The sequence below is a fragment of the Lissotriton helveticus genome, chromosome 1_1 (genome assembly GCF_964261635.1).
Source record: "Lissotriton helveticus chromosome 1_1, aLisHel1.1, whole genome shotgun sequence".
Taxonomy (NCBI): Eukaryota; Metazoa; Chordata; class Amphibia; order Caudata; family Salamandridae; genus Lissotriton; species Lissotriton helveticus.
The window spans coordinates 1,268,064,573-1,268,078,715 of record NC_136057.1 but is presented as its reverse complement, the minus strand read 5'-3'; the positions used below and the strand labels follow the sequence as shown (position 1 = coordinate 1,268,078,715).

The 14,143-nt window shown below is 50.1% G+C and overlaps 1 long non-coding RNA gene across 2 annotated transcripts in view; it reads right to left on the bottom strand.

Annotated features, from left to right (window-relative positions):
* Window positions 1-13,257, bottom strand: part of LOC144772584 (uncharacterized) — a 66,566-nt gene extending 53,309 nt beyond the window's left edge. The window contains exons 1-2 of one of the 2 annotated variants that reach the window (XR_013599809.1): window positions 13,147-13,257; window positions 9,984-10,032 (exon numbers count right to left, since the gene is read on the bottom strand). This is a non-coding gene — a long non-coding RNA (uncharacterized LOC144772584). The remainder of the gene's footprint in view (window positions 1-9,983; window positions 10,033-13,146) is intronic. The other variant, XR_013599808.1, reaches the window with a different exon arrangement.
* Between the last annotated feature and the right edge of the window lie 886 nt (window positions 13,258-14,143).

Sequence of the window (14,143 nt, the reverse complement as noted above, 5' to 3'; positions counted from 1 at the left end):
GCTGCAGTGGCTCACCCAGGCGGTGGCCTTGGAGTTCCGTGGTCTGGATGGAGTGGTGGGCAAACTGTTCCTGAGACACGTCCTTTCCTTTATAATCTTGGGCCAGAAATTGGACCTAGCTCAGCTCACTTTGGAGGAACGAACGATTCGCAGCTGCTGGCTTCGGTGCCACAGGCGCTCGGGTGTCGTTCGCCCCTACGCCCCAGAAATTCCGCTCGGGATGTGCACTGCCTTTCCACACGGTGGCGACCGGTCAGCACTGGCGACCTGGGAGGAGCTTGGCCTGCAGATGGTCGGCGATCTTTATAAGGATGGCTCGCTGCTCACGTTTCAGGAGCTGCAGGACTCTTACGATCTGCCGAGAGGTGGATATCTGCTACACGCTTCGTTGGTGGCTGGTATTCGCCATTATTGGAGGAGTGGGCTCACCGAACCGCCGACCTCGGAGTGCTGTCAGTACGTGGTAATGGCCGCTGGCACTTACAAGGCCGTCACATGCCTTTACCGACGATTGTCGACTGCCACCCTGCGACCCCTGGATGCGCTGCGAGCTAAATGGGAGGGGGACATTGGGCGGTCTATTCCTGAAACGACATGGCCACAGCTGCTGCGCCGAGCATGGAAGGGCACTAGGAACGCCAGGTTCCAATTGGTCCAGTTTTTTACCCTGCACCGCGCATACCTAACACCGACGAAAATCTCGCAATACTTCGAGGGTGCGTCCTCACTCTGTCCTAGATGTGGGACAGCGGACGCGGACTTCGCCCACATGTTTTGGACCTGCAACAAGCTGGCCGGTTATTGGGAGGCGGTGATGTCCTGCCTGAATGCTGTCACGGACCGGCAGATCGATATTGACATGGGCACCTGTCTATTATTGTGGTTCCCTCACACCCCCCGCAATCGGGTTACCAGTAAATTTTGCGACTTGGGTTTGGTGTTAGCCAAACGTGAAATCTCCATGCACTGGAAATCTACCCAAGGCCCCAGCTACTTGCGTTGGAAGACCACTCTAGAGCGCTGGGCGAAAGCAGAGAGTACCTTGCGGCTGCGGCAGGCTAGGAGCCTAGATAATGACAAAGCACTGGCGGTGGCTAGGGCGTGGGAGGCCCTAGTTGTGGCGCTCCAGCAACCAGAGGGTGGCCAGAGCGAAGATGAGGGAGAGACACCAGGTTGAGGGTGCTGGGTACGGGGGTACCTCACACGCCCCAGGGCACACACACTACTTACACCTATCGATGGCGGATTAGGAGGTCCTAACATCCCGTTGAAAGACATTACTTACCTTTACCGAGGTCCTGTCCAGGACAAGAAAGTGATACCATGTTGATGACTAGGAGGGAGGATTGTGACACACTGGCTATGGGGGTGGGGTACAGGGTGGGATTGGTCTGTTGGGGGATGTTCTATATAAAAGGTGTCTTGTTGGAACTGTACTGATATACTGCATTATCGGCTGATGCCTTGATTGCTATTTTCCTGTATGTACTTCCTAACCTGGAACACCAATAAAAAATATTTTTACAAAAAAAAAAAAACGAGGTGCCCCATTCCGTATAGTGATATCCAGTGGTATATAAATTTTCTTTTATGTTGTTTCTGGTAATAACCAAACAGAAAAACTTCCCCTTAACTTTATGTGCGTGCCTAGATAAGGGAGGCAATGGTATTCCCATCGCAGCTTACCCTCTGGCTGGGAACCGTCCGTCCTCGACGCCAACGGGAAGAGGCAGGACTTCCCCCAGTTGACCCTCAGTCCCGATAGGCGGCCAAAATCCGAGAGCAAGCGCCCGGCCCCACGCAGGGCATCGTCCGTGTCGGCCAAAAATAGTAGACAATCGTCTGCATAGAGAGATATGTAGTGGGTGTCGCCTCTTAGCTGAAGGCCCTCATACGCTCGGCCCATACGGGCGTGAGCAGCTAGGGGCTCTATGGCTAGCGCAAATAGTAGGGGGGACAGGGAACATCCCTGTCGAGTCCCCCGCCCTACTCTGTACGGGGCAGAGATGGTGGCCCCCGTCTTGACTCGGGCTGTGGCCGCAGCATAAAGCAAGGCGGTCCACTTCACAAATCGTTCGCCCAATCCGAAGGCCTCCAGCACTCGGAGAAGGTACGGCCATCCAACACTGTCGAATGCTTTCTCAATGTCAGTCGAAAGTACAGCGGCACCCGGTAAGCCAGCAGCATTGCCCCCCATAATCCGAAGCAGTCGACGCACACAGGTGGCGGTGGTGCGCTGGGGAATAAATCCTGCTTGGTCTGAGTGCACCAAAGCGCGCATGTGGGCCAAAAGCCGCGTCGCAAGAACCTTGCTCAGAATCTTGTAGTCCGTCGTGAGCATAGACAGTGGGCGGTAGGCCGAACGAGAGTTAGCATCGCCGCCCCGCTTCAGTAAGGGTATCACCAAGGCCTCTCGAGTAGTCGCAGGCAGGACCCCGGTATCCCAGGCCTCCCGGTAAACTGTCTGTAATCGCGGTATCAATACATCCGCGTAGGCTGCATAAAATTCGATCGGTAGCCCATCTGTACCAGGGGTCTTGCGGCGAGCCATGTGTTTAATGGCCACTCTAATCTCTCCCTCAGAGATGTACCCGCCCAAACGGTCCGCGTGTTCGGGGTCGAGCCGGGGGAAGCCGCGCCGCCAGGAGGAACTCATCCAGCTCCACTGGCACACATGGCATCTAGCTCCTATAAAGGCGCGCGTAATATGTAAAAAATTGGCCATTGATCTCCGATTGAGTATAAACCTTGTGTCCCTCCGGAGTGGTCAGAGCAACAATCGGGGTGCCACGGAACCCTGGGGCGGCCAACCAGGCCAGTAGCGAGCCCACCTTGTCTCGCTCAGCATGAGCTCGAACCAGAAACTCCTTATAATCGAAGCAGCGCAGCTTCTCCATCGCTGTCGCCACTTCCTCCCGCGCGGCCGAAACCGCTCCGTGAGCCTCAGGAGTCACGTGATGACGTCGTTCCTCCTCGCGTAAGCGATCTTCGCGTCGCGTTACTTCCTGCAGGAGGGTCTTGCGGACTCCCGCGGTAGCCGAAATACAGACACCCCGAACCACTGCCTTAAAGGCATCCCACTCCAGTGCTCTACTGGAAGCTGTGCCCACATTAGCATCAAAGTAGCCTTCCACCCCAATGCCTACATCAGCCTTAAACGCCGCGTCCTCCAATGCCAACGGGTTTAACCGCCACGTCGGAATAGCTTGGCGTTGCCACGTCCATTGAACCACTACCAGGCAGGGGTTATGGTCAGATATTGTTCTAGCCAAATATTCACGGTGGCGGACCAAGCACTGAGCATCCGGCGAGCACAGAATGCTGTCAAGGTGAACATGAAGCGCGTGTGGGGGGGAATAAAAGGAAAAATCCCTCTCTGTAGGGTGTTGGGTCCGCCATGCATCAACCAGGCCCCAGCTACTCTGCCACTCTCCCCTACTCTTCGCTAGCCTGTGAGCTGCCGCCTGCGCCAGTGGTGGGTGAGACCTATCCAATTCCACATCTAGTACAGAATTAAAGTCACCGCCCAGTAAGACCGTATTGGCTAGGACTGTCGCCAGTTTCCCAGACAATCGTGCAAAAAAGGCAGGTTGGTCCACATTTGGGGCGTAGACGCTGCAGAGTGTCACGTCCCTCCCATCTAGGCGGCCCTGTACAGCTACAAACCTCCCCTCGGGATCGATCACTGTCAGCAAGGGTTGGAAGGGAACCCCCGCCCGCACCCAGATCAAAACCCCCCTTGCAAAGGCCGAGTAGACCGTGTAGAACAGCTGTCCTCGCCACCTGCGCTGTAAAGCCCGCCCCTCTGTTCGGTCAATATGTGTTTCCTGCAGGAAGGCTACGTGAATCCCCCAACGAACAAGATAGGCATGCACCTTGTGACGTTTCAGCATGGAGTTCAGTCCCCGCACGTTCCAGGTCACACATTTCAGATCAGGTAGGGTCCCCATTCATATCAGCAAGTACAGTTCTGATCAAAGAAAAAAACCTAGGCACACTGACAACACCCCAAAACCAGTTCCTGAAAACCACCCAACAATCCCGCGTCCCACCCATCCCCAGAATAGGCCCCAAACAGCAGAAACCCACCCAAAAGTCAAAAGCCCAAGTAAAACAGTCTCTGGTAACTACCGGAGTCCCACAATAGGTGTGAGATAGAGGGGGTGGCCTGTCGCTATGTCCAACAGACCGCGAGCTACACACGCCATCCGGCTGGCCCTCCCCAATGTGTCCTAGTTGCCCCACATCCCCACCCCTTCAAAGGCAGAAACCACAAACGGCGGAAGGCAGACCCCCCGCAACAACACATCTCTCCGCTTACCCGAGCCACATGCCTCCGCCCCAAACCCAAACAGGAGCCCGGCTGCAAATACAATACCACTACGGAGGGGCATTAGGATCATTCGTCCAATAAGCCATCAGCAGTTCCAGGCGTGACATGAGGCGGCCCAGAACCACCAGCGCCCGACTCCTCCGATGCCGCTTCCTCAGAGCCCTCCCGGGAGCCCGACTCCACTGCTGATGTCGATGTCACCGTCTTGGAGATGGTAGAGACCGCCCGGAGGCCTCCATGCGTTCCAGCTCGGTCTGCGAGACCGAAGGTGTCCTAGCTTTCGGTGGTCGCCTCCTGGGTCTCCTGGTCCGCCTGGACCTCCGAGCCATCCTCCGCGGCTCCCCAGACGCGAGATGATCATCCGCACCAGTCTTGTATAGCTCCAGCCAGTCCCAAACTTCGTCGGGAGAATTGTAGAAGGAGGATTTACCGTCCATCATGATCCGCAGGCGGGCCGGAAATAAGAGAGAGTAACGGACCCCCTCCTCCCGAAGAGCCCTCTTGACTGCCAGAAAGGTGGAGCACTGCCTCTGAACTTCAAAAGAGTAATCCGGGTAGATGAAGACCTGGACGTTGTCCACCCGATAGGGCCCCAGTGCCCGCGCCCTCTTTAGAATAATGTCACGGTCCCTGTAGTGCAGCAAGCGCGCCACCACTGGGCGAGGAGGCCGACCCTCGGCTGGGGGCCGAGCCGGTACCCGGTGAGCGCGCTCCAAAGTGTAGAACGGGGTCAGACCCTCCGGGACCACCACGTCACGCAGCCAGGACTCCAGGTAGCCCAACATGTCTGCCCCTTCAATTTTTTCGGGCAGGCCAACCACGCGTATATTGTTGCGGCGGTTGCGTCCCTCCGCATCTTCCGCCCTCTGTTCCAGCAGGTGCACCCACTGCTGCAGCTCCCTCAGCGAAGCCTCAGTCACCTTGGCCGTGGGCTCCAGTGCGTCCATTCAATTCTCAGCCTGCTTGACCCGGTCCGCCAGTTTGCCGTGGTCCGCTTGCAGTAGCCCCAGGCTCGTGGACACCTGCCCGATGTCATGACGCAATGCCTCCCTGGTGTCAGCGATGGCCTGCAAAATCTGCTCCAATTGGTCCTGTGGCAGGCCCGGCTTCGAGCCTTTGTCCGCTGTAGAATCTTGGCTGCACGCCGTTCCCTCCTCAGTATCTGTTGGGGGCTTCTGGCGTCGCCCCATAATGGTAGCCGGCAGCAGGTGCAGGGCGTCCTCCCAAACAGTACCGTCGAGGGTGCACGTCGCGTCGGTGGGCCAGCACTCTGGCCCTCCAGCCCTAGGGTCACCTCCCGTGATTCGCTCGCGGCAGCGCTGAGGGCCTCGGGTCCAGCACCCCACAGCAGGAAGTCAGCCAACCGGCAATTCGTGTGTTCTTCTGAGGTAATAGGTCCCGGTCCCAGCCAGGGGGGGTCAGCGCCACTGCGCACCGGACAAGAGCCACCCCCGGGGGGCCGGACCCCTCCACACACCCAGGGATCTCGTTGGGGTATCAGCTCCCACGCCGGCAGTGTCTAGTGGAGTCCCCCAGGCCCCAATCACCTCAGGGGCCCCCCGTGCCGCCCCCTCAGGGCTCTCACCGCCAGAGGTCCACGCTGGTCCCACAGGGGAAGCGGCCGGTGTCAGCAAGGCACCCTCTGCTGCACGCCGTCTCCAGGAGATGATTCGGGGTCCCCCCGAGCCCAGGTCCAGGAAGCCCCCGCAGTCACTTGCGCCGGCCTGATCACTCTCCAAATGGCTCCGCAAGCCGTCCACACCTCAGTTCTCCTGCGGGGTAGCCCGTCCTTCGCTGCCGGGGCTCCGGTCGCGAGGCCGCAGACCCGACCCTCGTAGCGGCCGGCGGCCGGGCAGCTCCTACCGCAGGTCGGCCACCCACTCAATTGAGGCCGGGGATGCAGACGAATACCCAGGCCGCACAAAATGGCCGGCGCCGTCCAGGAGGGCTCAGGCCCAACGCGTCTCCGCACCGCCGCCGGGACAACTCCGCTGCCCCAAGGTGAGCCTTAAAGTCTGTGGGCAGGGATGTGGTCAAACCCCAGCCAGCGGGGCCAGCAGGGGGATGCAGTGCAGGATAAACTGGGAAGGCCGTGACGGAGCTCAGAGCTCACGCGTCCATTCCCAACGGCGGTCAAGCCACGCCTCCTACATCAAAATATCATATGCCCTACATTCGGGCAGTTGACCTATATCTTATCCACCAAACATCAGTAGATATTTAGAGACAGGAAATACAATCTAATCATTAATATCCAAATTTATGATCCTAAGTGCTACTTTTTACTTTCTTATACCAAATGTTTGGTCTATAGGGATTATTCAAATCTTTCTAGAGTGAATGTTTGTAGGTAAGAAAAACGTTCAAAGCAGAAGAGGTTCTGGTTGGGAGTTTCATGAAGGTGCGCCTAATATCTTGATTTCGATTACTCAATCGTTCCCTTAGAAATGGATTTGGGATTGTCCCAGGCTTCATACATGTCCGGTTTATAGAACCAGCAATTGACATAATTAAACCATGATATTTTACATGACATATCCATCTCTTTTAATTCTGCAAATGCATTCATGTAGGGATGTGCTATATTGATAGATCATAGTCTCACCCACTAAATTAGGAGTTTGAGCTTTGCAACCTACCTTATGTTCCTTAATCCCAAATCTAGTCAAACAGGAGTTACTTGGGCACTTTGCCGCAGGTTAAGGATAGATTTCATAAACCTGTTATCTAAAGCAACCAATTCTGAATATTACAGTTGCTGCCTAGCTCTGTGCTATATAGCACTGCCCCAACCCATTAGCATGATATATCTCTAACACTGGTGCTATTGGGCAGTATGTGGAAGAACCTTGCAAATTTAAGGTGAAAAATGACCAGTGCTTCAAAGCCAATTGGCTTTGGTAATCTGAGGTGTCTATGATGAATTCACCAATCGCACGCTGAGATAGTTAAAATCCTTTATTCAATCAATCACAGTCCCCCCCCCCTCCCCCGTCTAACCTTCCACGTAAAGGTTATGTGTGGGTAGACTGCCAAACATTTTGTTTTGCTAGAATTCATTTCCATTCCATACTGCTTACTTACAGATGGAAATTCTGTTGAGCAGTATTTGCAGGTCCATGAGTTTATACAGAATCAGTAGGGTATCATCTGCTAGTGCAGGTATTTTCTGAACGGCCAACTTGGTAGAATTGTTGTTCCAGTCACTAAGCATGTCAACCGCCCCATTTATATACAAGGTTATTCCGGTCTGGTGGCTCGCTGTTCCCGCCCCACTAACGTGAGCATAGTTGCTGCTATATAATCGTTTCATTAGCTCAAGTAAGTTTGCAGGCATTCTCAAATTTCTTAATACTGACCATAATTTAGCATGGGAGATCAGGCCAAACGCTGCCCTTAGGTACACAACTACAACATATAAATGGTCATGAATAAGGGTAACTGTTTTCTAAAGCAATAAAATGAAACGAAACACCATATCAGTGCAGCTTGTGTGAGATCTAACCCTTGCATGGAGATGGGATAGGACTTGTGATTCTATCATCCAATCATGAACTTTGGCTAATACCGGTCAGCTCAATATTTTGTGGACATTGTCAATAAGGCTGGTCGACCTATGGTTTCAGGGATTATTTCTGTTCCCTTTTTAATAATCTGAATAATCTCTGCCCCTCTACAGGATTCTGAGATTTTGGCACCAACTGAAATTGTATTGGATAATGCATTCACATAAGGTCCCCAGACAGCAGGCTCAGTTCGGTAGAGATCCCCAGAGATCCCATCAAAACACAGGGCATTACAGATTTTCAAGGTCTCAAAAGCTTCTATTGTGTCATCCACTGAGAAATGGACCGGTGAAATACATTCTGGGCAAATGTAGGTATTTATGTAAGCAGTGTCCTCAGCTTGTTCATCTCCTCCAACTGAAGATGCATAGAGATCAGCAAAATGTTGATACCAGATCTAAATTTGTATATTGAACTCCTCGAAACTAGATGTTTTAAGGCTGCCATATGTAGGATATGCCAAAATGACTTACTGTCCTTAATTTACATGGCCTCCTCCCAACTCTTTCTGCTTACATTTTGAAACGATTTATACTGTTTCATGCTGACTGCTATAATTTCCCTAGTTCTAGTTTTAATCGGAGAGGATGTGGCCTAACGGCTAGAGCGGTGGACCTCGTATCTGGGGTACCAGGTCCGTGTCTCAGCAGGGACCACAACATCCTGTGATTCTGGGCAAATCACTTCATTTCCCTGTGCCTAACAAAATGAATGTGTCCATCTGCTCCTGTAAAGCGCTCTGATACCTGCGGATCGAGTTTACGCTACAAAAAAAAAAACCAAAAATAACATTACACAAATAGTAATTTTGTTTTCGAAGTCTACAGCTATTATTTTACCATATTGTTTCTTTTGCTTTAAATGTCCGTGGTTTTGCACTCAGTACAATTCCGTAAGAGATTCAAACAGGGAATTATGTTTTTTTATTTCTGGCATCTCTTTCTTTGGGATGTTTATGTAAGGTTCTAGCAACCGTGTAGTAAATATTGCTGTAATGCTTCATTTAGCATATTCTTCTGTTATGAGAGTATGAGTAATTCTCAGAGATTCGAAAGTCTCAGTAATATCACCAGTGAGAAGTAGGGGACATTTCACATTACTCTGATCTATATTATTATCTAAATTATGTATAATGGGCAATTTGTTGTTTCACACGGAGCGTCGGTTATAAACATTACATTGTTTAATGAAGTGTATTGAGGCGGAGGAGACGAGAAGCCCTGGAGTATCAGGAGACCTTAAATCTAGGTGTTTAATTTTAGTGCCAGGTGTAATTTTTATCCAAATAGCTAGTTCACCTGATGAGCGGCCAGCTACTGAAGGTCTTGCCTCTATGCTGTAATTTGTATAAACCCGATCTATGGATTGGAATTTCTCACAAAGTTTCCTGGAACATGCACATTTGGTCTTTTTCTGTAAGATTCCCCTGTAATGGGTCACTCAGCTTCGACCTCAATCCTTCTACATTCCAGGAAAAAAGAAGGATCCAAGAGGAATCCAATGAATCCTGACATATGAAATTGATGTAATTGTCTTTGCTTCTCCAGCTTGATACATTTGTGGTATCCAGCTTGAACCAAACTCGTATTAACCACCAAACCCCTGATATGAGAAGCAGCAGCCTCTAGAACTACACTAGTTAAAGTGAATACCCTACTAACTAGCTGATGCCCATCATTATGTCAATCATTCTCGTTGAGTTGTGAACTCATATGCTGGCTCAATAGGCAGAATTTTCCATGCCTCTCAGACATTTGTGTGGAACTCTGTTGCTTCTGCAGGGCAAAATAAATTGTCTTTTGGGGGCTGGATTAAGTTTAAATTGGATCATTGAGTCATTCGATTAAATAGAACATGTATCAAGACCCACCAAAACCCCTGCAAACTCCTTGCTATTCAGTCTAAATGCAATGTAATCATATACTTCGTTGGGTGGAGAATAACGCTTGGCATGTGTGAGATCAGATCTTATAACTGAGTAACAGTGGTGGATGTGCCTGATACAATGGAACACTTTGTTCTCAGAGAGTCATCATTCTCCCTAGCATTCAAAGAAAACTCATTGCCACTAATATGTATTTTACCTGACAGCTGGTGCCTTTAGAACATGTTCCTCTTAGAGCTTGAAGTGATCTGAAATTAAATGAAATGAAAAATGGTATTTGTGGAGCGCACGGCTACTCCACGGAGTGTCACGGCGCTACAGGACCAACTAGGACAGAGCAATCAGAGTTCAAAACAGTCGCACTACAGCCAGAACAGAGGCCTTATGTCCGGAAAAGCCAGGTTTTGAGCTGTCCCCGAAAGCCAGCAGGTCTTGAACCCGCCTAAGATGAAGGGGTAGCCTATTCCATGGGTGGGCCACTTGAAATGAGCCCCTGCCTGCCCGTGAGCGGGAAAATTTAGGAGTGAGTATCAGGGCTTGACCAGAGGACCTCAGGGCACAATGTGGCACATAGTGTTGAACCCGTCTCCTAAGGTAAACGGCGCCCATTCCATGAACGCTAGAGCCAATGCTTTAAACTGGAAACTCCTACGTATTGGAAGCCAGTGTAGGGTTTTTAGGTGAGTAGACATGTGTGCTCTGGGTCCCACCATGAGAATAGCTCTAGCTGCTGCATTCTGAGCCACCTGCAAGCGGTTGAGTAAGTACTCAGAAGACCCAAGTACAATAGTCAAGCCTGGAGGTGACCAAGGCTTGAACTACTGCCTTCCGGTGTTCAACCGGCAGCAAAGGGAGAACGTTTTTTAACATTTTCAATATGCCGAAGAACGTGCCGACAGCATTCTGGATTTGGGCTTTCATGGTTAGGGTGACATCTAACTTTACCCCTAGGTTTTTCACAACATTTAAAGGGACCACAGGAGGAGACATGTTACCAGGCCACCAATTGAGCCATGATTCGCAAGGTAGACAGCCAAAAAAGATAATCTCTGATTTTTCAGGGTTGCATTTCAACTGATTGAGCCGCAGCCAAGAGAAAACTTTCGACAAACAGGTGTTAATCTCCTCACTACTGAAGCTACAGCCTTTGTCACGCATGAATATCAGTTGAGTATCATCGACGTAAGATACTATCTTAGCGCTGTGCGACTCTGCTTAGAGAGCAAGAGGGGCCATATAGATGTTAAAAAGTGATGGACTCAAATTGGAACCATGCGGGACCCCCACCTTCATTGGGGAGATGGAGGCCGAAAAAGGAGGGGGACCAGATTTCTTGATGGCGGTCGTTAAGGAAGGAAGTAAACCACTTAAGTACCGTGCCCCTGATGCCACATTCCGATAGTCTTTGCAAGAGCCGGTCGTGGGGCACGGTATCAAAAGCTGCGGAGGGGTCTAAGAGTATCAGCACAACACTTCCTCCATCATACAATTGCTCTGTAATGATTTCAGAGACTTCCAGTGAAGCTGTTTCAGTACTGAAATTGGTCCTAAAGCCAGACAGACTATCATGGAGAATATGGCTAGCCTCTACATTTACAGTCAGTTGTAGGTAGAGATATTTCTCCAGGGTTTTGGAGAAGAATGGCAGCAGTGGGATGGGCCTGTAGTTTGCAGCCATAATGGGGTCTGCAGAAGGCGTCTTCAGCAAGAGGATGATTTTAGCCCTTTTTCAGTGGCCAGGGACCAGCCCCTGTTGCAATGAGGAGTTCAGAACCAGATTGACCGCTGGATTTAGGATCTCTGCAATATCCAAAAACGTTTTTGCTGGGCATGGATCTGAAGAAGAACCGGACTTCAGAGAATACATGATCTCGAGGGATTTTTCAGGGGAAATAGGCAGGAATTGAGTAAAAGAGCAACCGATGCTAGGGCTGACCAAGCCAACCAGACTTGCCCCATCTTGCATAGCAGACGAGGGGATGGTAAAAGACTGTTGAATAATACAGATTTTATTATAAAAGTGGTCAACAATATTATTGACCCAGGTAGACGAGGGGGTAAATGGGGTATTCACAGCACTCGGAGAGGAAAATTCTTTAACAATTTTAAATATTTCCTTACTCTTGTTTCTGACTCCCTCAATTTTGGAGCAGAGGAAGTTTTTCTTGCCCTCATGGATACTCTTATAGTGTGCTTTCAAAGCAGATTTGTATCTCGCTTTAGCCTCCGGGTCAAACTTAATCACCCAAACTCTCTCCAGCCGTTTACACATACTTCTACTCTTCCCAAGAGTTTCGGTAAACCAAGGGGCGGAAGCGCGCAGAGATATAGCCGTGCGGGAGGAGGGGGGCTAATTCAAGAGCCCGATCTTCTAGCCAGTTATCCAAGCTAAGGACATCTTTCTCGAGGTCACCACAGAAAGGAATCATGTGGTGACTCAAGGCTCTCTTCATGGTTTCTGGTGTCATCTGGCAGAACGGTCTAAAACTATGTGAAGATGGTTTGGCGTGGGATAGGGTGCGGGCTAATTCCTTCTGGATTCTGAAGCCTATCAGGAAGTGATCAGACCATACCAGCGGAAGAGGGGTGTCTGTCCGTAGGAGATATTGTAGAATATCTGATCTAAGATATGTCCCTTCTAAAGGATGGTGAGATGAACATAGGGGGAAGGTTTAAAAATCTCTAACGAGTCACGCAATTTTATGCTATCTAGATCGTCTGGATTATCCATATGGATATTGAAACTCCTAGCACCACACAATGCTTATATTTGGTGGCAATAGGAGAAACAGCTTGGTTTAGTGACTCAGCAAATTTACCAGGCGGGCCGGGAGTCTATAGAACAGTATACCGGCAATAGCCTGTTGCGCTGAAACAGAGAAGAGAAAACCTAGGCTTTCAGCAATATCAATCTTCTCTATAGGAAGAATCGAGCAAGAGAAGTATTTTTTTAAAAATGATTCCAATCCCCCCTCTCCCCCTCACCCGATTCTTCTTAATGATCAGGTGATCTGAGTACTGAGTATGTTTTATTATACTTTGTAGTGGTCTCGCCCACCGCGCGCCCTGTGCGCCTGGGCTCCATTAGCCTAGGTCTCCTGCTGCCCGTTGGCCCTGGTGCACGTCACTGTGACAGTTAGGTCGGACAGTTGGTGCCGGTCATTTTACGCCTATCCGGCTTGCACGTCGGATTCACATGTGGGAACTCAATAAAGATTACTTGTTAAACCTACACTTGCCTTCGAGTTATTACACTCGATTTTGGCGACGAGGTTAGAGTTCCCACAAAGAACTCACGAGAAATAGGAGTTCGTCACAACGAAAGGTGGAAGAGCTGGAAGAAAAGAAAAGTAACGTCCTACCTGAGCCGGCCAGTTGCGCATCGTGGAAAGTTGTGTCTTGTGGTCGGAGGTTCACGATATGGCATTGTGGCGTGGCGGAAGAAGCAGCGAAGAGACAGAGGTGAGGCAATGAAGCTGACGCACTCTGACTCGTGAGGAGTCATCGCGTCTCTGCTCCGCCTCTGGCAGTCCTCGTATCGCACCACCCCCTGCCTGCCTGAAGAAAAAAAAAGGCGTTTCTTAAAGGGAAAGGAGGCACATTACCGAATTTCTATCGGATACAAAAAAAAAGCGTCAGAAGGAAAAAAGATACATTGGAGTCTCTCTTCCTATTTAAGAAACAACGTTAGTGACTGAACAATGTGGTGTTAAATAGATTATTTAGCGTATTCAGCGTAAAACGACAGCGTGCAGCGTGCAGATTTACACAGTGGCACGCACACTTGATCCAAGGGAAATATAAAGTACAGCTTGGCAGTTGGAATGAGATTCATTTGTTGTGGATGAAACTGTAATAATGTGTTTTTGGGAATAACGGTTTGTTTGAAATAAAGGGTTTCCCTTACACCCGTAATCATCCGCACTTACCAGATTCAGTAATACTTATAAAAAGTTTTACTTTGAAAACTGGTAAGCTCAAAACATTATGCAGTCTATCCACCCTCCACCACCTTTTCTTGATACTCCGGGAGAACCACCCGTGGCGTGGAGAAAATGGTTTGACGCATTTGAGAACTATTTGAGAGCAATAGGAGCGCACAGATATAGACCTGAAAGAAAAAGGTTTTTATTGCTCCATTCACTTGGATTTGAAGGTAGGGACACCCTCAAGCATTTACCAGAGGTTGTTGATGAAGCAGGTGAGGAAACTGATGAATACCAAAGCACGGTTAGGAAGCTGAAAAAAATATATGATAAGCAACCAAGTGTTATAGTGTTGAGGCACAAGTTTTTCAAAAGGGCACAAAAGATAGAGGAGGATGTAGACTCGTACATCACGGCTCTTAGGAAAATGGTT